At 36.9% G+C, this 22,550-nt stretch overlaps 1 protein-coding gene and 1 long non-coding RNA gene across 11 annotated transcripts in view; one reads left to right on the top strand and one right to left on the bottom strand.

Moving 5' to 3' along the window:
• The window catches only part of LOC137096028 (uncharacterized), an 89,503-nt gene extending 69,215 nt beyond the window's left edge, over positions 1 to 20,288 (top strand). Inside the window, exons 2-3 of the long non-coding RNA XR_010909140.1 lie at positions 13,023 to 13,105; positions 20,212 to 20,288. This is a non-coding gene — a long non-coding RNA (uncharacterized lncRNA). The remainder of the gene's footprint in view (positions 1 to 13,022; positions 13,106 to 20,211) is intronic.
• The window catches only part of LOC132769389 (contactin-4), a 643,374-nt gene that overhangs the window by 67,661 nt on the left and 553,163 nt on the right, over positions 1 to 22,550 (bottom strand). The window lies entirely within an intron of this gene.

Here is a 22,550-nt window from a genome sequence, read left to right as displayed (position 1 = left end):
AAGGATACCATCCACCCGTCTTGCCCTTGGTCGGCCGCTCTTCCTTTTTCCTTCCATTTTCCCAAGCATCATTGTTTTCTCTAAGCTTTCCTGTCTTCTCATGATGTGGCCAAAGTACTTCATCTTTGCCTCCAATATCCTTCCTTCCAATGAGCAATCAGGCTTTATTTCCTGAAGTACGGAGACTGGGTAACTTCTCTTATTTTTAAAAGGGGTTTTGGGGAGGGGTTAGGGCTTCTTGGTGTTCTCCCAAAAAGTTCCGGGAGCACATCTGGACACCCAGCCGCAACAGTGCAGGCTTTTGCAGCTGGTGTGCTGACTACAGTCCACCCCGGCCAGGGTTTTTAAAACCCGGGTTGAAGCAGATTTTACCACTGTGTGGAATTGCTCTCAGGTTTCAAGGCTATTGAATGGCTTAAGTGGGTTGAAGACACCGTCTATTGATCAATAACATCAGTTGACTCTATGAATAATGGTTTTTAAAGATGTAAAGTTCAAGTCAAATTAAGCATCAGTTAGCTTAAACTGACAATTTTAAAAAACAGTTTCAGTCCAAGAAAGAATCCAAAATCAATAAGGATTATAGAACTGATCTTATTGAAGCATTATAAAATCAATGAAGCACTGATTTGAGAAGGATGCCAAGGGCCATCTAGTGCAGCGATTCTCAACCTGTGGGTTCACAAGTGTTCTGGCCTACAACTCCCAGAAATCCCAGCCAGTTTATCAGCTGTTAGGATTTCTTGGAGTTGAAAGTCAAAACATCTGGAGACCCACATGTTGACAACCACTGATCTAGTGTATGTCCTGCCTGAGTAGTGGCCATTCAATCTCTGTTGAAAAACCTACAATAAAGACAAGTCCATCACATTTAGAGGCAAACTATTTTTAACACCAAGATGGTCTCCTTTCCTGTAATTTTAATCCATTGCCTCAGGTTCTATACTCTGGAGTATTAGAAAACAAGCTTACTTTATCTTCTACCTGAAAGTCTGTCAGGTATTTAAAGGTAATTAGCACTTCTCAATCTCTTGCAGGCTAAATGCAGTACTTAATAGTTTCTTAAACAGCTTGATTTCTTGACCCTTAACCCTATACTATCTTTCTACTGACCTCTTCTGGACATGTTGCAAATTATTGAAAGAAATCCACAGTTAAGACATTTTTCTTAACTGTGATCCTCACAATTGGGACACAATATGGATATATGCCTCAAAGAACTAGAGTACTCCGATTTCTTTTGATAAGATGAACTAAAATTGCTTGATTTTCCACCCACTCTTGTTGTATCATTCTGATTCATGTCTAGAGTGTGGCCTAAAACTTTTAGATTTGTTAAAAGCAAACAAACTAATGCAAAGCTAAGTGTCACTCATTTTATCTTTCTGCTTCTTATTTTTCTTGTATAGAAGTACCTCACATTTACTCATTATGAAATTAATAAGTTTTGATCTAGTTATCCAACTTGTTCTGATTATATTAAATCCCGTTTCTATTAGCTACCCCTTCCCTTTAGTGTCCTCTGCAGATCTGATTAAAATGCCATCTATTCCCTTCTCCAAGTTATTTATTTGTTCTTATATATGAGCATATGATCTATACATTAACAGAACATGTTATATACAACATTCTCTAAAATATCTCTTCTATTTCGGGATTGTTTACATATGTGGAGAGATAGTAGAAAAAGCTTATCCTGGATGACAGAATATTCAATTAATTAACTAAATCAAACTAAAATTGGAACATGTGTAGATAGTAATCAGCAGGAGAATTAAAAGAGATAATAGATACATTAATTTTATGACCTTTCTTTCCAAGTAGATGTGTAGAGAATAGAAGCTTTTAGGTATCATATTGAAGCTCGGGTTGCTAGTGACATTTATATGAATGGTTTTAGTATTTCAATCTATTTTTCAGCATGTCAATATATTTTGCCAAGAAAAGAAAGGAAGGCACGATCTTCAGCTTATGTTCTAAGAAGACAATGCCTTGGACCAAAATGAGAAAAGCAATCCTTGCATGCTCAGCTTTGACATAAACAATCCACTTTTAATCCAAAGTGTTTAGATAACTCCCAGTGCAACAATAGAAACCAGACTGAAGCTGAATCTGTTGAAAAATGAGAAGCACTCAAGGTTGCATTGAGAGACTTAAAGAACTGTAGTGCTTAAAATGTTCTGATATTGTATAGGGAAAATAACTTAGATTGACAAAAATGGTAAAAGTGGGAGAAGTTATCAGCTGCAGGCCTTGAAGCCTATGCCATTTGTACAAAGTGTTAAAGTTAGAAATACATGTACACTGACTGCTAACTGAAGCAATTGTAATTTTCTATTATTTATATTATTATTTTTATTATATTATAACTGTAAATAAAATTAGAGTAATATTAACAATAGAAGGAAAGGGAAAATGTAAGAAGCTAGAGAGAAGCAGACCAGCAGCATCCTTAGACAAATCATGTGATTAATATTGTTTAGTTAGTGGCTCATTTTAAACACCCAATAAAACTCTCTTTAATTGGTAAAAAAAAAAAACCCAACATAATAAAAAAAACTGACAAATGAGGAAACCCCGGCAGAGAGCCAGATGGAAAATTAGTGGTTCCTAATTCCTGGCCCCTTTTGCACATCATTAAAATTCCAGTCATACACAGAGTTTAGTGGCTTGGGAGATTTTTAATTCCTGAATAGATAAAATAAATAATAAAAATCCACTAAACTCGTTAAATATCAGATTAGAGGACAACAACCAAAGTATAAATGCCACTTTAAGCAGATAAACTGAAGCTGTCTCATGGTTATTTCCAAAGGTTTTATGCACCTGCTGCCCATGTCGTTTTTAAGTGGTGCATGGCATTTTATCATACTTCAGGAAATATTATTTATCTCCTAAAACAATGATAGTTATGCTATGTTAATATGGGATGTGTTCCCAATACCATGTGTGATAAGAGATATTCGTGAAACTATAGATACTGTGTTTAGTATAAAGTGTCCATAGAATGTACCGAGACATTCTGAATGGGGCTAGACTGAGATGTCTATGTAATGATCCAGCCTAAGGGAGTACATACAAATATAGCTGATCTGTTTGATTCAATAAACAGCAGGAACAATTACAAAGCCATCTGCTTATTCTCCTATTATAAATTATCCTGAAATTCAAAAACTCATGGGGACTGTTGGCATTGGCCTGCCTACTAGTTTTCAGATAGCAAACTCAATATCTTGCCTTTCTCCCAGCACAGGAATCAAATTAAAATGATGTACACCTAAAAAGATTTTAAAAACAAATATAAAAAAAAACCTAAAAAGAATCATTCTCAAAAGACAAACAGTTTAGAACCCATTTAAAACATAGTTTAAAAGATACAATCACAACATACCATGACAAAAGCTCTTTCTTTCAGAACAAGTTAAAAACCAAAGTTCTCTCTAAATTAAAAAGGTATTTGTTTGCTGGCAGAAAGGGAGCAGAGAGGGAACCTAGCAGGCTCTCCTTGAGAAACGTAAACAAGAAAGAACTCTAGCCAGGCACAAATTAACTTACAGATGGCAACAAACCTTCAATCTATATATATATATATATATATATATATATATGCTCTGTGCATAACGAGTACCTTAAAAACAAAAGAACCAATGAACAAAATCACACCAGATTTGGCAACAAAACATCTCACAATACAAGGAGTGACCATCACTCAAAACATTAGGATTTTGTCATTTGGGAGTTGTAGTTGCTGGGATTTATAATTCACCTACAATCAAAGAGCATTCTGAACTCCATCAACGATGGAATTGAACCAAACTTGGCACACAGAACTCCCATGACCAACAGAAAATACTGGAAGGGTTTGGTGGGGATTGACCTTGAGTTTGGGAGTTGTAGTTCACCTACATCCAGAGAGCACTGTGGACTCAAACAATGATGGATCTGGACCAAACTTGGCACGAATATTCCATATGCTCAGGAGTTTGGGGAAAATAGACCTTGGCATTTGGGAGTTGTAGTTCCTGGGATTTATAGTTCACCTAGAATCAAAGAGCATTCTGAACCCCAGGAATGACAGATTTGGGGCAAACTTCCCACACCAACAGGAAATACTTAAGGCCATCGACTCCAACTCCCTTCACCAGGGCAAGAAAGCATAATCAAAGCCCTCCTGACAAAGAACCATCCAGCCATAGATATAGATAGATACATATGATTCACACACACAGAGATACAGTATCATAGATTTGAAAGGAACCCTTAAAGAAGGACAATGATATGTTGCATGTTCCAGGGTGGGCAAACCAGACACTCTCCACATCAACACTGACAAAGGAATAGCAAGAAATACTGTTTACCCACAAGCACAAAGAAATTACATATATTAGAAACCAACACTTTCTCATTACTTTATTTTCCAGAACAACATACTGGGCCACAGCAACATGTGGCAGGGGACAGCTAGTGCTTCTATATAAAGATAAATCTGCAACTCTTTCAAGCAGCATGACCTTTATAGGAGTTGAAAAAAGTGCTTATATGAGATTGTGCTAGAGATCTTTTAATCTATCGTTCTTAGGGATCTGAAGGAAGAAATAGTCATGGTTAAACTAAGGGCACATTTACACTGTAGAATTAAAGCAGCTTGACTTCATTTTAACTGCCATGACTCAATGCTATGGAATCACGGGAATTGTACTTTATAAAGTCTTTTGCCTTCTCTGCCAAAGAATGCTGTTGCCTCACTAACTATACATTTCCAGTTTTCATAGCATTGGCAGTTAAAGTAGTGTCAAAATAACATAATTCTACAGTGTAGATGCACCCTGACAAACCAAATGCTGTCCTAGTATATATTTTCTAATAGTTAGTGCAAAATTCAAAGAAAGCATTGTGCTATATTTCACTACATTTTTTAAAAATTTTTTAATTTTTAATTAAATTTTATTTTGAAAAGATAATACACCAACCCTATATGTTGCAAAAATATACACATACACAAACAAACACACATACAGAAAAAATCCTCCATACAGTTACCCCTCCACCCACCCCCAGTGCTACCCACCACCTTGACTTCCGTCACTAATCCACACAGGATTTATGCACAACCTATTTAACCCTCTATACTTCCAATTCAATAAATTCCTCTTGTTTTTATTTCTTTAGCTCTCCCGTCAAGTATGCTAAGGCCAGCTTCCAGTTTCTTTCAAATATTTCATTATTTTCATATTTCAAATTGCTTGAGATCTTAGCCATCTGTGCATAATCCCACAATTTATCCTTCCAATCTTTGATGCTTAATGTTTTCTTCCCTTTCCAATTTTTGGCAATTGTAATGCGTGCAGCCGCAAAACTGTACAAACAAATTTCTCTCTCTGGTTGTTCTAAACTGTCTCTGAATATCCCTAATAGGCACATCTCTGGGTTCTTTTTTACTTTGTTGTAAATCATTTTATTTGTTTCCTTTATTATTCTTTTCCAATAGATCTGCACCAGTTCGCACGACCACCATACGTGAAAGAAAGCCCCTTTCTTTCTTTTGCACCTCCAACAGGATCCTGTTTGTGAATTGTCCATTTTGGCTAGGAGGGCTGGAGTTATGTAGCATCTGTAGAACATTTTATATACATTATCTCTAATTGAAGCTGCCACTGTAAATTTAAATCCATTGTTCCACAGGTTTTCCCAGATGTCAAAATCTATGCTTCTCCCTAAATCTTTTGCCCATGAGATCATGGGGTTTTTAACACGATTATCTTCCAAATTATAGTGTAGAATATATTTGTATAATCTGGCTATTAAGCCTTTTCCCCTTTATCTAATATAGTTTCCAGATCTGATTTTTTTGAAGCAAATCCCCTCTTCTTGTCTTTTTTGAATCTTTCATATAATTGATGATATCGGAACCAATCTTTAATACCCAATTCGTTTTTTCCCCTCAGTGCCCATTGGCCATTGAACCTGATAAGTAGTTCCCCATATGTTCTGACATCATCCTTGCAGATGGGTCTCCCAATGGCTTCTATTGGCCTCAGCCACAGGGGTGTTTTGGGTTCCATCCCTAATTTGTATCTTTTCCAAACATCTATTAAGCTTCCCCTAATTACATGTTTATTGAATGCCTTATTTAATCTCTCTCCTTCATACCAGAGGTATGCATGCCATCCATATCTGATTCCATGTCCTTCTAAATTTAGTAGATTTATGTTCCGGAATTGTATCCAATCTCTGAGCCAGCTCATGCAGGCGGCCTCATAGTAGGTTTTTAAATCTGGTAAATTTAGTCCCCCCCTCTCTTTAGTATCAATTAAATTTTTGTAAGCAATCCTGGCTTTTTTCCCTGCCCAAATGAAATTCATGATATCCCTCTTCCACAAATTGAAAATTTTAGTCCCTTTAATAATAGGTATGCTTTGAAAAAAGAAAAGCATTTTGGGGAGTATCATCATCTTAATAATTGCAATCCTGCCCAGGCATGTTAATGGTAGCTTCTGCCAATTGCTCAAATTTCCTTTGATCTCCGACCACGTCTTCACATAATTATTTTGAAACAAGTCAATGTTCTTGCTTGTGATAGTTATTCCCAAATATTTTATCTTTGGGACTACTTTACAGTTAGCCGCTTCCTCTAATTTCCTAATAATTTTAGTGTCTAATTTTTTTGTAATAAATTTAGATTTATCTTTATTTATTTTAAAAGCCGAAACCTCTCCATACAATTTGATTACCTCTAATAATTTTGGAACGCTCTGTGTTGGATTAGATAAAATACAAACCATATCGTCTGAATATGTTCTGATTTTGATTTCCTGGCCTTTTACTTTGAACCCTTCAATTTCATTGTCATCTCTAATTCTTATGCTCAAAATTTCCAATCCCAAAATGAATAGTAATGGCGAAAGTGGACAGCCTTGTCAAGTCCCTTTCTGTATATCTAAGACATAGATATATTTCACTACATAATAGTCGCCACCATGTAATTGTTGTATACCCCCCTTTGGAACCCAAAATGGAGTTTCCCCCTTTCTTCATGTAATAATAAAAAGTAGCTTTAAACAAAACAAAAACAAACACATTGTTCTCCCTCCTTCTTTTCTTTAAACGAACACAGAATTGTCCCTCCCTCCTCTTCATCTCAGAGGTAAGACATATAGTTGAATTCATATCATCATGTAACAATCGCCCCGACCCCTTTTGCAACAACAAAGGTCCCTGATTCCAGATCATGTATTTCAAAGAGTTATTAGCAATTCAAATAAAAAGTATATCCTGTATCTGCTACTCTCATATCAGATGATTCAGCTGCAATAGACTCTCTCTAAAAAAAAAATACTTGGTTAGCTGAATTCATAACTATTGCCAAGTACAATCAATAAATGTCTAAAAATAAGTTTTAAAATATGGCTCATTTATTTTCTTGCTAAGAAAAGAAGTCTTTTAAAAATATCTTACACTTATCATGATATTTTGAATCCAGAAGGAGACAGGTTAGAACATTTTATGCAGACTAACATACAAGAGTATATGTGATCAAAGCAAACTATATTACATATTGTCTATTTTAATTTCATAAAAAAATGAATAACAGCTTTGCTACATAAGGAACTAAGGCTTCAGAAATAACACACTTTAACAGGAAGAGATTAAGTAATAGCCACTTAATCTACTGTATAAATCCTTTTAAAATCATTTTTTTCACAACAAACTAAAGGTCCATCCCTGTTGAAAAAAGAAGAAAAAAAGGAAGCTATTTATTCAGTAAAATCCCCAGAAGTTCATCTCTGTGTGCATAGCCTTACAGAGGTATAATCTCCATTCTCAATTTCAGACAAAGTAGATTCACTTTGTCATCTCTTGCGGCCAAACTGTACAGTCAGAAGGTTTCCATAAGGACAATTTCAAAGCTAGGTGAACACTTCCTGCATGCTTTTTTTGAAACAGAAGGCATTGTTGCTGCCATTGCAGTAGGATGCCAACAAATATGGCAGCAATGCCACAAAAACTAGCATGGTGGTCTGCTTGTGGTCGAATCCCATCATGTACTCTCTTCTGGTCATTCCAATATGGTAGAGACATTTCCAATTACTTACTTACGTGATCCCTCGTAACTCAAGGATGATTGTCTTCCAGATGTGGTGTCTTGGCAGTAGGTTCGTAGGTGGCTGTGGAGCCCTATTCTTGATCCGCATTTTGTCTCGTGGTGAGGACATCAGTTTCCAGATGGAAGGCGGTCCTGGCCAGGATTGGCTTGATGTGCCTTCCTCTGGGCATGTTTCTCCCTTTCACCCTCCATTCGTGCCTCTTCAAATTCTGCAGCACTGCTGGTCATAGCTGACCTCCAGTTAGAGCGCTCAATAGCCAGGGTTTCACAGTTCTCAGTGTCAATGCCACAGTTTTTGAGGTTGGCTTTAAGCCCATATTTAAATCTCTTTTCCTGTCCACCAGCATTCCATTTCCCATTCTTGAGTTCAGAGTGGAGTAACTGCTTTGGGAGACAGTGATCAGGCATTTGGACAATGTTGCCAGTCCAGCAGAGTTGATGGCGGAGGAGCATTGTTTCAATGTTGGTGGTCTTCGCTTTTTCCAGCACACTGACATTTGTCTGCCTGTCTTCCCAAGAGATTTGCAGGATTTTTCAGAGGCAGTGCTGATGGAATCATTCTAGGATAGACAGTCCACATTTCATAGGCATATAGCAGGGTTGGGAGAACAATGGCTTTATAAACAAGCACCTTGGTATTCCTACGGATGTCCTGGTCCTCAAACACTCTCTGCTTCATTAGGAAAAATACTGCACTCGCAGAATTCAGGTGGTGTTTTATTTCAGTGTCAATGTTGACTTTTGTGGAAAAGTGGCTGCCAAGATAATAAAAATGGTCAAAATTTTCTAATGTTACACCATAAAGCTGTATTTCTGGCATTGCAGAGGGATTGGCTGGTGACTGCTGGAAGAGCACTTTGGTTTTCTCAATGTTCATTCCATTCCACTTTCCTAGATGCTTTTAAAATGTCCTAGTTTCTCTTTCTTTTCCCTACTTTTCCACTTTGTCCTCAACTTAGTTCCATTGATGGAAACCATGCAGAAATAGTTCTCATTCAGTTAACTCCGCAGGGAAAGGAGTGGAAATCTTGTCCTTTAGACAAAAGCTTCTTAAAACTTTTCACCCCTTTTGGCTCAAGACATTTTATGTGACCCAGGTATACAGGCATATAAAATAGGCATAACAACTAAATATATGCTGATAGCATTTGCAGAGTTTGCTGACAGGCTGATATTCCTTTTTTTGACATACAGCTGAAGCATCTTCTGCAGAGTCCACTGTAAACACTGCACAGTAGATTTATGTAAATGTCTAAAACAGCCACTAGGTGGCATTCAGAAAATGTTTAGTGTTGGCAAATTTTTCAAGATCCCAATACTGAGCCAAGGGGGTCTCCATTTAGGGTCAGGACTCACAATTTAAGAAGCAATGCTTTAGGCACAGACGCCTGCAGCCTCTCATAGATTGTATGTTTCCTCAATAATGCCTTTCAGCATCTTGACTTTGTTCTAATGCTGCTTAGCCATAGGTACTCAGTTCTCATTTGTGAAATGTAGGAAGGTACATCGTTATAATATCCAACAGGTAAGAAACATCAGTGATTTTTATGAAAGTCAAACTATTTTTAATTAAAAAAGAAAAATGCAGCACTCTCCAATAAAAATTTCACTATTTCAGAACACTGTTCACTTGATATTCTAGATACCTTAAAAACAAGCTTCCAGGCCAATTCACATGAGGATATTTGGCACCTTTATTTCAGCTATCTGAATTTTTCCCAAAGGTTAGTCAGAGTGCACCTACTAACTGTTTGAGGATGAAAACCCACATGCCATGCCTTCTTCATCCTAAAATGAAATCTGTTTTAACCCCTTCCCACAACATTTCCTTGGTGGATGGCACTGAAGTCAGTTGAGCACGGAGCAACTTAGTACAGTATATTATCAAATGTGGCAGAAGTAGACATTTAAGTGCATTTGGACTCCTGTTGCTTGTCACTATAGTAATATGAAAAGCAGACTTTAGTAAGTAATTTCCCTGTTGAAGTAAACTTCATACTCTGGGCTGAAAATGCTTCATAGTTTTCTTAAATTGTTATTTAGCAAAGGATTTTCTGCTAATAGCCATTATTTTTGACAATGCTGTTAAAAACCCAAGAGGCAAATCTGTTAAATCTAATAGCATATTAATACAACTGAGCTACAGGCAGACTACTTCAGTTAGGGCTTTTACCAGCAATAAAATATAATTTTACATAGGGTAGAGGGATAAGGGCGATACGAGTACAAGCTGTTTCTCCATCCCTTACAGAGGTAGGTCATCTTATCTACCATGTATTACATTATCTATAAAATACAGCTGTTGATCTGTGTGGTGAACTAGAGATTTTGGAAGTACAGAAACTTAGAATACGGCTGGGGTTCAGAGATAAACTCTTTTTTTTATTAAAAAGCAATTCTTTTAAAAATTCTGATCTTCAGATATGATAGAGTTCTTAGCTTTAGAGATCCATGTCCATAAAACCAGCTTTTAGAAAGTAATGCAATATGTATTATTGTAACTAAATGCATATTGTTTGGCAAAAACACACACACCTGTAGCACTCACAACAGAAAGCAGTGGTGGATAGTACTAATTTAAAGTGGGACAGATGACAGGGCAGCCAATGGTGGGTTGAGATAATATAGGTTGAGATAATGTGGATTGAGTATCCCTTATCCAAAATGCTTGGGACCTGAAGCATTTCAGAGTATGGATTTTGTTTGGATTTTGGGACATCTGCATTTGCATATATGTACAGAATGAAATATCATAGAGATGAGACCCAGGTGAGAAACATGTAAGTCATTTATATATTCATCGCATGAAAATAATTTGATAAAATACATTTAATAATTCTGTGCATGAAATAAAGTTTGTGTACACTGAACTGTCAGAAAACAAAGTCAACCATGTGGAATATTTTAGATTTTGGAGTATTTCTGAGCGGAATTCTGGATAAGGGATGTTCATGTTCAACCTCAACTGCTGGACATAGCAAAGTCTAACGTAAGCATCCCCCACCCCCACCCCCACCCCACCACACACACAGATTGCTGTCAGATTTAGGAATTTCTTCTTTGGTTGGGCTGCTCTTTTAGATCTCATCTGATGGCTTTTGCTTGTGTGTGTTTTAGTTCTGAAACACAGATTTAAGACCTCCCGGACAAAAGGCAAGGCAAAAAAAAAGTTAATACATAAAATTCAGATAGTACCCTTTCAATGTTGTGAAAAACCATGCTGTTATAAATGTGCAAATTAGCACTGAGACAATTTGTAAAATGCCACTTCTTTTTTAATTTATGCATTTTTGAAATATGATAAAGTAGTGGTGTGCAATATCATGGCACATATTAAGAGAGGCAGTAACTGTTGGCACTTGAACCGATAGTTAAAACAGCCAACAACAGAGCTATATATACTGAGTCAATAACCCTGTAAATTAGCTTTCAAACACATTTTAAATCAAATTATTTCTATCACCTAAATGCAGAACATATTTTTTATCATTACTCAGTTCTGAATAATTTCAGCATTTCATGATATCCATCCTCCAAACTCTGATGAGGACAGCATTTCTCTAATATCTACTGTTTGGGTAATAATAATTTGATCCTCTGGATGATGTTGGAATGCAAAGCCCAGCATCCCTCATGATTAACTATGCTGGTTAAGGCTGCTAGGACTTGCCGTTCAACAACACCTTTCTCTCTTCAGCCTTAGTGTTTGTGTTGTAGTAAGAAGTTAGCACATGACTTAGTGATCTTCCACTAGTTTGACATCACTTTAACTGCCATATCTCATTCTAAGTAATCCTGGGAGTTGTAGTTTATTGTTAGCACCAGAGCTCTCTGACACAGAAGGGTATGTATCTCTCAAATATATAAATCCAAGAATTCCATAGGATTGAGCTACTGCAGGATGTGTGCATTACTTGGAAAGGGGAGGGGTGATCATCTCCTTCTCCCCCCCCCCCCCCGAGTTATACAGGCACTCTTTCAAACATGAGCAATGGTATCTAACTCTTTGGCCATAGCTATGATGGTGACAGGATGACAAAAGTAATGTAAGGCGGGAACATTGCAGGCTTCTTCTCTTGCCTTGAATCAATGGGCCAAAGAATGGAATGAAGACTTGGATGAGTTGGGTGACATAGGGAGTTGGGCGATGGGTTCCCTACACCCAATGAACACTGCTGGAATCACCACGATCCATGGTGATTCCATTGGCATGTTTGATGAGGTGCAGAACAACATCTCAGTCCTGAATCCAAGTGGAGTAGACTAACTGAACAAATGAATGTTACATCAGCAACTTCCTGCTCAACAATTGATTCATTAATTCAGAATGCAGTTGTGGGCAACTGCCCCAAAAAAACCCTGCATTAGTTATTGCAACCTTTCAGACCGCTGAACTACAACACTACTGTACCCCCACTTTTAAAAAAAGATAAACCTTTTTGTCTAAATATGCCTTAAACTTATAATTGGCATTGCAGAAGGATATTTAATTGGGTGTGCTAGTTTTTTTATTTATTGGATAATTGCCCTGCCTTTCTCCCAGAAAGTGATTCAGTTTACAATGTTTTGAATGTGTTTATAACTTTTCCAATGGTTTAATTGGTATGTCCATTTAATTTTTATGTCACTTTGTGTTATATACTGTTTTAGCTACCCCCCCCCCCCCCCCAACATGCACAGTAACTACACTGGGGCCAGTGTTGCTTGATAAGTAGGACATTGTGTGTGTTTATATGGTTGGTAAAAAGAGCATGTGTGGAAAAGATTCTTCTTATTATGTAGAAAGATGCTGGTAAATTGTACCTCCACATATAGTTGTTTATTACTAACAACACGCTCTTTCTTTAAAAAGACACCTAGGCACAATATGGGGAAATGCCAGTGTTTAATGGATCATTTCTTCTAATCTCCTTTCCAGATAATGGACAGTTATCTTTCTGTACTGCACAATCGTATTCAGTGATTGGCAAACAATCTGGAGACAGCTGTGAAATCAGCCAGGTAATATGCTCTAATGACTAATTCCTCTGCAGGAGCTGATGGAACTCTCTGCTCAAGAGATTAATCTTCTGAACAAATGTAAATGTTTTTAAATGACAAATATGTAAGGGAGTAGTGGAGTGATAGATGCAATTCTGATTATTATAAAGAAAGAAACTGCCTGTGTTTGGGAGTCTAATAAATCTAAGCCTTTTGTTTGTTTGGACACCAGCTTACCTATAACTAAGAATTTATTGGGTTTAAGGGCTCTTCCTTTGTTTTCCTTTTCCAAATATCATGAAATCAAGTTAGTAATACTAAAATCTTTGATCTATGAAGATGGGAACTTTTAAAATGCCAAAGGTGTTTTTGGAACATAAGGAATAAATGCTAAATATACTCTAAATGCCTTGTGAAGCTTCTGTTTACTTCTCATATTCCTTTGGTCTTTGTCATGTGTGTTTTAGTGTTTGTGTGGGAAATGAATTTTTTGTGTGTGTGAGGATTCCACATATTTGGTGAAAAAAGAAGACATGTTAGCCCACATTTTTTTAAAAAAAGAACTATAAATGATAGTGAACAATCACACATCATTTAATAATTTTTTTCTTCTCTATTGCGAAGTGTAACATACGTGTCAACTCTGTATGTGTAAGAGAAAAGAAGTACGGGTTGTAAGCAGAAACAGGTTTCACTCAAGAATTTCTTTCTTTTTAAAAAAACTAAACCAAAACATGAACCCTTGCACCACAAAGGAAGGTCTGGTGAAAGTCTTAAGGCATAGTATTATTTATTTATTGACTCTATTTGTATTCCGCCTTTCTCTATCCTGAAGGAGACTAAAAGTGGCTTTACATATGGCATCTATTCAATGCCTTTGAACAGCAAACATTTATAATACATTAAGTTAAAGATTTAAAATAAAAATTGAATGCACATTAAAAACATATAAAACATTACAATCTATTAAAAATCATGCCCTCCATAATAATAATCCAGGGCTATTCCAAAAGTCATTGTACATAATTATGTCACTATTATTTCACTGAAGTTAATCTCCAAATGCTTGACCCCAGACCAGGTTTTCACTTTCTTTCTGAAGGCCAGGAGGGAAGGAGCTGCTCTAATATCACTGGAGAGGGAGTTCCACAGCCGAGGGGCCACCACTGAGAAGGCCCTGTCTCTCTGAGAAGGAGGCAGGACAGAGAGCAGGGTCTCCTCAGATGATCTTAACCTCTGAGTTAGTTCATAGTGGAAGATGCATTTAGGCAGGTAAGCTGGGCTGAAACCATTTAGGGCTTTATATGCTAAAGCCAGCACTTTGAATTGTGCTTGGTAACAGACTGGCAGCCAGTGGAACAGACATAACAGGGAGGTACACAAGTCAATAGCACTATCTGCCAAATAGTATAGCCCTACACATGTGTACTGGTAAGTTTTCTGGGTTCAATCACAGTTTTCTCCAGTTAACAGACTATATGAATATAATATTAATTTCAAGTACTCTCTTGCTTATTAGCAAGTGGTCCATAGTACTTTGAAGCTGATGTCACACCATTAGCTGTGTAGGGAAACAAACATCACAAAAAAGCACCAAAAGTTGTTGAGATTTATGCTTCATTTCCTGCATTTAGCCTGGAACAAATACAAAGAACAAATACAAATGTTTATGTGTAGCAATGAGCATAATACCCATGTCTGAAGAGTGGATAAAACAAGTGAGCCAGTTGATGTGTTCTTTGTTGAACTGACTGCTTCCTGTCCAGAAAAGGGAGTTGGAACAACTACAGAGCACTTGGAAGAGAAGTATCATGCCCCTTTCCTCCATTTCAGAGAAGAAGGATTCGTTGTGATAAAATATAATTTATGATAGGAAAATGCTCTTAAAAGATAATCTATGGGAAGAACTGGCCTTTTATAATTAGCAAGTGTGAACCACAATCACTCGGAAGAGCGATTCAATTTTGTACAAGGTAAATTGCTTAGAAAACTCAGAGGTAAATGAAATCTTATGTGATTGGGAGGAAGGTGGCTTTGGGAATGCACCACAGCCACAGGAGAAGAACAAAGTTAAAATAAAATGAAACTTCAGGAGGTCTTTATAATTGCCAATCATACTGAGCTGCATTTAGTCTATTGCATTTGAAAAATGTGCAATTAGATTTTTTCGTTTCACCAGTTCATAGCTAATTCTTAATATTAATCTCATACAGAATGTTAAATGCACTTCATTCAAAGAAGCAAATTGCTGCGTACAACCTATTTCTAGTATTCTCACCAGGGACCCTGGAGCCAAGTCTGGAATAGGCATGAGCTAGATTTTCTTTGCAGGTTATAAATGCTAATAACTACCATAAAATAAAATGCATAATTTGTTCTTCTAAAGGGGAGTTTTAATGCGCTTTCTTTTGAATTTAGAGCTGTCCACATGAATATGCTTTTTAATGGCATTTATTCATATCTGTGTACACAGGAAAGCTCAGTTTGATCTTCATATGAACTTTTCCCCTGAAGAACATTTTCACATTTTCAAGGCAAGCACAAAACTGATGGAATATAATCTTGAAAGGGCTGAGGGGAAGTATTTACAGTTATTAATGATTTTCATGTAGATACAACATTATTGAGGTCAAACGTAAGCATAAAATATATCTAGGTTATCAGGGAGGACAAAATAACTCCAGAGATACAGTTCTTATGGGCTAATAATAACAAAGTTTAAAACAGGTCAAATGATGCTGGGAACCCAAAAGGAAAATAAAAAGATCCTGTGATTGGGGTGTAAAAAAGCAAGATGATGGAACAGAATAGCCCTGTTGACTTTGTCCAGACATTGTAACATTCAAACTAAAAGAATGCAATTAAGTTTAGTGTAAAATGGCTACAAATCATTGTCTAATAGTCCTTCATGTTTAAATTCTGTCCAGTATCCTAGAACTAGTCTGTAGAATCAAGCCTTCCAGTTCTATAAAGCACCCTGGTTTTATTGCAATAGAATTTACCTTTAGAAACAAAAGAAGTCGCAACAACATCAACAAAGACAGAAAACAATGACTTTAGAGACCCTGGCTGGTTCTTGTCTTTTGTGGTTCTTGTTAGTAACTCACAATGGCATTAGTTGGACACATATTATTGCAAGTCTTTCTGATAAAATTATGAGAATTTACTCATTATATAAAAAAAATAATGCTTGTTAATGTAGAAGGCAATAGAGAAAAGGAAGACTGCAATATGTGTGGATAGTTTCAATAAAGTAAGCCGTAGCCATGGGTTTACAAGACCTGAACAGATTTGTTGAGATCAGGGCTACTTGGAAGCCTCTCATTCATAGGGTTGTCATAGGTTGAAGGTGACCTGACAGTAATTAACACCTAAGTCATTTTCTAGTTATTATGGAGAGTGAGATTCTAAATTAACTTTGTGCACTTCACCCCACCCCACAACCATTTCAAAATCAGTGGAGAACAGGAAGTGTTGGAGAAGCATCTGATTATGTACTTCCATGCCAAACTGGATGATGTCACTGTTCTGTGGCATCAGGGAGACATAAATGGGAAGGGAAACATTTCTAGAGCTATGAGATAGGTTGCAGGGTAAAGGAGATGATGCAGTGTGGTTCAGTTTGTAAAACTGCTCTATCTCTTTGTGATGCAGAGCTGTGACCATTGTCCTGGTGTTAAAACAGACTTGGGACTATTAGAACCCAAGAATTCACAAACCTGTAGCTCTATGCTCCATATTCCAGTTAGTGGAATATATCTAAGAATATTTTTGCCTAGCAATTTTATGATTAGTTGTACATAAAATATATTCATAAAAATACCTTTATAAATGTAATAAAATAACTTTTTGATCTTACCAAAATTGTCCTGGACATTCACATTTAAAACACCATAAGGCAGTGGAGGTGGGGTAGATTGATTTGCTGACCGAAGAGACTGATAAGAATTTGACATGTTTCTAGGGAATTGGGGGGGGGGGCGTGTGTTGCCCCAGTAGGCGATTTAAGTCAGCCATGCACTCTCCATCTCCCTCTTTGAATATTATTGGCCAACTTGCCCACCTCCTTCTGCAGCGTAGCATTATGTGGTTGCACTAGGGGCTGGGTAGGAATCCCCCCCTCTTTTCTAGTGTTTTTTCACCTCCCCTACACTGTCACTGAGAGTGGACAAATTGGCTTGAGTGGTATCAAATAAATAGGTTTTCTTAGAAGGTACTGAGAGGAGCTATGATTTGGTGTTTATTTCCTGCCATGATTTGGTGTTGGATGGGAATTTCAAATCAAGTGATTTCAGGGGTGGGGAATTAATTCCTGTCCGTGAGGCTGGTTTCTGGGGGTCTTAGCTGTAGTTAGAAGTCAAAAGCGACTTGAGGGGGCTTACACCCCTTGATTAGCCTTCCAAGACAAGAAATGACCTTTGAGCAACTATGTAACTTATGGATTGCTCTTAGAGTTTTTGATGTAATGCCCAAGGAGAGATTTGGGGCTCAAGTCAGAGATGACAGACTGTCTCAACCACTCCCGTATCAGATTATTTCCCCAAATATTTTGATTATCCTCAAGAAACAGAATAAACAGGTAACTATTCAATGAAAGTTGCCCTTAATGTATTTTCAAAGGCTTTCATGGCTGGAATCACTGGGTTGTTTTAAGTTTTTTCGGGCTGTATGGCCATGTTCCAGAAGCATTCTTTCCTGACATTTTGCCTGCATCTATGGCAGGCATCCTCGGAGGTTTTGAGGTCTGTTGGAAACTAGGAACATGGAGTTTTCCATGAATATATAAACCCCATGTTTCTAGTTTCCAACAGATCTCACAGAATCTGTGAATGCTTCTGGAACATGGCCATACAGCTCAAAAAACTTACAACAACCCAAAGTTACCCTTAGTTTATTTATTTATTTCACCCTCCTTTTTCACCCGAAGGGACTCAAGGCATCTTACAATTCTGGCAAAAATTCAATGGCAGTAAAAACCCATACTAACAATAAAAATTAAACAATTAAAATGATTAACATTAAGCAATAAATCATACATCAGTATACAAAATTTTAAAAGCATATAAAATGCATAGTTCCATTCGTTCAATCTATTACTGCTGTGTGGTCTATTTATCTGGATTGTCAGCAATGGTGACTTAAACAATAATCTCTAAAGCAAACAAAGATCTAAGACACCCTCACCTGGCACAATATAAGATGAATTTTTTTATAAGTCTCACTGACAAGGAAGCAAAGCCATCTAGGTGATAAGGTGAAAATGCAGAAAGTTCTGCCTGGCCTTCAAGACACATGCTGACTTACATTGACACTGAATTTCATACGGGTTTTAAAGGCAATGCTTTGCCATTGCTTTCTTCAGAAATAGAGCCTACAGTACCTGACGTTCCCAGGTGGATTCCCATTTAGCTAATAAGCAGTCCTGATCCCAATTAGCTTCCAAGATCAGATGGATCTGGTGCCTTCAGGGTATTTAAGCTGATAAGAGATTTCTAAGGCAAGTCATTTTGATTACTGAAGGTCAATGCAAATTGAGCATGGAAGGATGTAGAAAAGAGATGCTGTTGTAAGATCTCCAGCATAATACCTCTATCAGAGTGTTATAGTGGTTGAAACTTTTATGGCTTATCAAGAGTAAAACATGAGCAGTGAACATTTCAGTATCTCACCAGTGAGGCAAATATTAGTACTCTCAAAGTACTTATATATCTAATATACATGTTTTCTTTTTCCCAACAGTTCATTTTTTTTCTAAAGAGAAAGTTCAATTTATATGGTGATCTCAGAGAACATTACTAAGTTTTCTTTTTATCTGCCTGGAGTCCATTGAGATAATTTAGATATCATTAAGTCTGTTTCTACACAGTAATAATCGTAACTAAAGGCAGCAAGAGGCTAACAGTAGTCTTGAAGGTTATACAGAAAGGTCACACAGAGAAGATGACAGTTATGTTATAATACTTCTGTTTTATATGTCTCTTTTCACAATTCTGCCATTGAAAAGATAAGTTCTTCTGGGAGTTGAAATAAAGAACATACAATCATTAACACTAAAATCTCTGAGAAGTACAATTTAAGAGTCTTCTTCTAAATTAGAAAAAAAAATATAATGCACACGTATTCCTCTATGTGAATATAGTGCTGACATAAACCGTTTTTAATGCCCATTTTGTGAGATTGGAACATAAGCAGTACGTGCATTCTCAGCTTATTTGTTCTAGCTGATGCCATCTGAATAGAAGCCCAGAGGCACAATCTGGAAGAAAAGAAGATTTTTTTCCCTCTTGGTATCAACAAAAACTGGCCATTGTAAAAAGGCAGATTATTCACTTGTAATTGATATTTACACAGTTCTTAAATATCGAAAGAAACATTTATAACCACCAGAGGGAAAAAAATGAAGTGCTCATCACAAACATCACAAATTAGGGGAGGGGGGTCTTTAGAAATGTTTCCCTCCTTTTCGATCCCCCACTCCACACATGTACACTTTTTCCTTAAGGCATATAATTATTGCCTTGCATTTAAAACTCATTACATGAATTTCTCAGAGCTTAGCTCTGAATGTAAAGTGATTATCTTCTTGTTCTAATGATGAAAAGAGCTCAGAAAATAATACACAACCCTGTCCCACAAAATGCTTATGATTTATGTAATCATTTCCTTTGGATGATCTGTAAATGGTGTTCATGCAAGTGGCTGAGCATAATCCTTTAGATTGTGTGTGCACAATCTACAAATAGGAGGACAATGTGCATGTAAGACTTATACCTTTATGAGCAGTTGGACTCACATGTGTGCTTTGATTACCATAGTACTCCTTGCAATCTCTTGTAATTTGCCATAAAGCAAAACTATAGACGGCACTACAGATTTTCCTAGCTCCCATTAAATAACAGCCATGCAATAGATAAGAGAATGCTCATATTACCTTTGAAAGATTGAGAGTCACTTCCTCTTACATCCCACTCAAAGATCATATAACATACGAGTGTGGGTCAAAAAGTAATGCCTCCATTGCTATAACTTTTATGCCTTTCACAGTTACTGAACTATCTATGTATGTTGTGAGAGAGGTAACCTTACTCTACTGATTTAGTCTTTTCTTCTTTCGATTGACTGATTAGAACCATGAATCTGAAACTAAATGAAAGAGTTGTCAACTCATCATTGAATTTCTGGCAAAAGAAGGTTGTGCACCTAAGGAAATTTATTATTTTATTTATTTATTTACTGCGCTTATATACCGCAATTCTCAGCCCCCAAGGGCGACTCATTGCGGTGTACAACATGACAAAAAACAAGTGCAATCTACAGAGCATAGTGCAAAAAAGTGTACAATTCATCATAATCATAAAAACATCTTAACAAATTTATTACTACATTCCGAATCGTCTCATCGTCAGGCCACAATCCGATCTCATTTCCGGTGTTCCATTCCTATGGTCAAATCCATAATCCCTTGAAGAGTGTTTATGGGGACACTGTAATGGACATCAGCAATGTGCAACCTCTGAAAGATATCCTACGTGGTTTCAGATTCAATGACTTGAATGATGTTAAAACAGTTTTAAAATCATGGGTCACGAAGCAAACCCCTGAACTGTTCCAAAATTATTTTCATGCCTGGGTTAAATGATGGCACAAATGTGTACAAATTTATGGTGACTATGCTGAATGGTAATTTTGTGTAAAGGATAATTCAGGCTATGATCTGTAGCAACTTCTGCCATTATATGTTCATTCATAACATTTTTATGACACAGGAGGCAAAACTTTCTGGCCCACCCTCATAAAAGCTTCTTTTTTGTTTGTTTGTTTTGTTTTCCTCTCAAGCATCTGATTTACAGTGGCTAAAACTTGGAGTTTTGACTCAGAGAATTCCAAGTTCAGTTTCTGCGATCTAAAATTTCACTTCCTTAGTACTCTGAACATTGTATATAATTTAGATTTCAGATTCAAACACCATCTGACAACCGCATATCTCCATCAAACCGATTCACATTGTTTTACGCATAATACTGGAGCTATGGCAATACTGGCAACAAATAATTCTTACCTTTTCACCACCTTCATCTACAGAAAACTATTCAACTGAGCCATTTAATGTAGTCAGTAGCCTGATACTTATGAAGTCCTAGGTCCTTTGGCGCACTCTAGTGTGCATTAGAAAGGTGAGGCAAATCTCTGTAGTAAGGAAGGCTAATGAACCACAGATTATTGAGATACACATCAAATTTAATCTGGTTCCACAAAGAAGCAGCTAAGATGTCTCAATGTACAATTTCATGGGCTTACATGGGCATGCATATTTAGTTGGAAGGATATTTTGTCTCTATAAAATGATTTACTTGATCAATACAGATAAACATTTGTCTTTCCTGAAATACATGTTTCTGCCATAATAACATTTGTTCTCAGGTTTGGATTTTTTTAAATTGTTCACACATGGATTTTCCCATACATTATCAAGAATGTGATTTACCATGTGCTTGCACAATGCATCATGTGGACACTGTGGTTTCAAGCTGTGTTGAACTCACATTAAATGATCAATGCAGATTGCCTCTAAGTCAGCCAGAAAAAAATCAATGGTGAAATATTCTGGGAACTGAAATCAAATTATATAGAGGACCTGAGGCTGGGAACATCTGGTCTAAACTTCCATGTTAGTTGGCTACATGTGAATATTTGACTTTCAGGTACAAGATGCGATCAAGGTTTTGCAGTAATATAAAAGTTATCACATCATGGATCTTTATTTTTTTATGTCAGAAGTGACTTGCGAAACTGCAAGTCACTTCTGGTGTGAGAGAATTGGCCATCTGCAAGGATGTTGCCCAGGGGAAGCCTGGATGTTTCAATGTTTTACCATCCTTGTGGGAGGCTTCTCTCGTGTCCCTGCATGCAGAGCTAAAGCTGACAGAGGGAGCTTGTCCATGCTCTCCCCGGATTCAATCTCTGAATGTGGGTCTTCAATCCTGCCGGCACAAGGTTTAACCCATTGTGCCACCGGGGCCTCCTATAATGGATCATTGAAGTCTGGTTATTTTTGTTTAGCTGGTGAACCAGACTAAATTGCCAAAAGTATTCCACAGGGGAAAGAAAAAAAAAACCAGCAACTTATCATAGTCTAAGGTGCACTCCCAGTTTGTTGATAGTAAATCAAATGTTGGCACAGATTAATTCCTCTTAGTATAGTCACCTATATCTCAAGGCACTATATCACTTTCACATTTTCAGTTCTTGTATGTGGAGAAACTGGAAATTACAGCACATACCAACACATGTTTACTCAGAGTTAAAACCCACTCTGTGAACAGTACAATTACAACCTTTTCTTCTAGTTTGTTCTGGGCTAAGATGCTCAAAAGAAATTGATTTTCACATTATTGTTTCAAAAGGTGAAACAAAGTAAAAATACATGTTCAATATGTTTATTTTCAAGAACAAAGATAAACAAATC

This window comes from Anolis sagrei, chromosome 2, assembly GCF_037176765.1.
Source record: "Anolis sagrei isolate rAnoSag1 chromosome 2, rAnoSag1.mat, whole genome shotgun sequence".
Taxonomy (NCBI): Eukaryota; Metazoa; Chordata; class Lepidosauria; order Squamata; family Dactyloidae; genus Anolis; species Anolis sagrei.
This window is presented reverse-complemented; position numbering and strand designations above follow the sequence as displayed.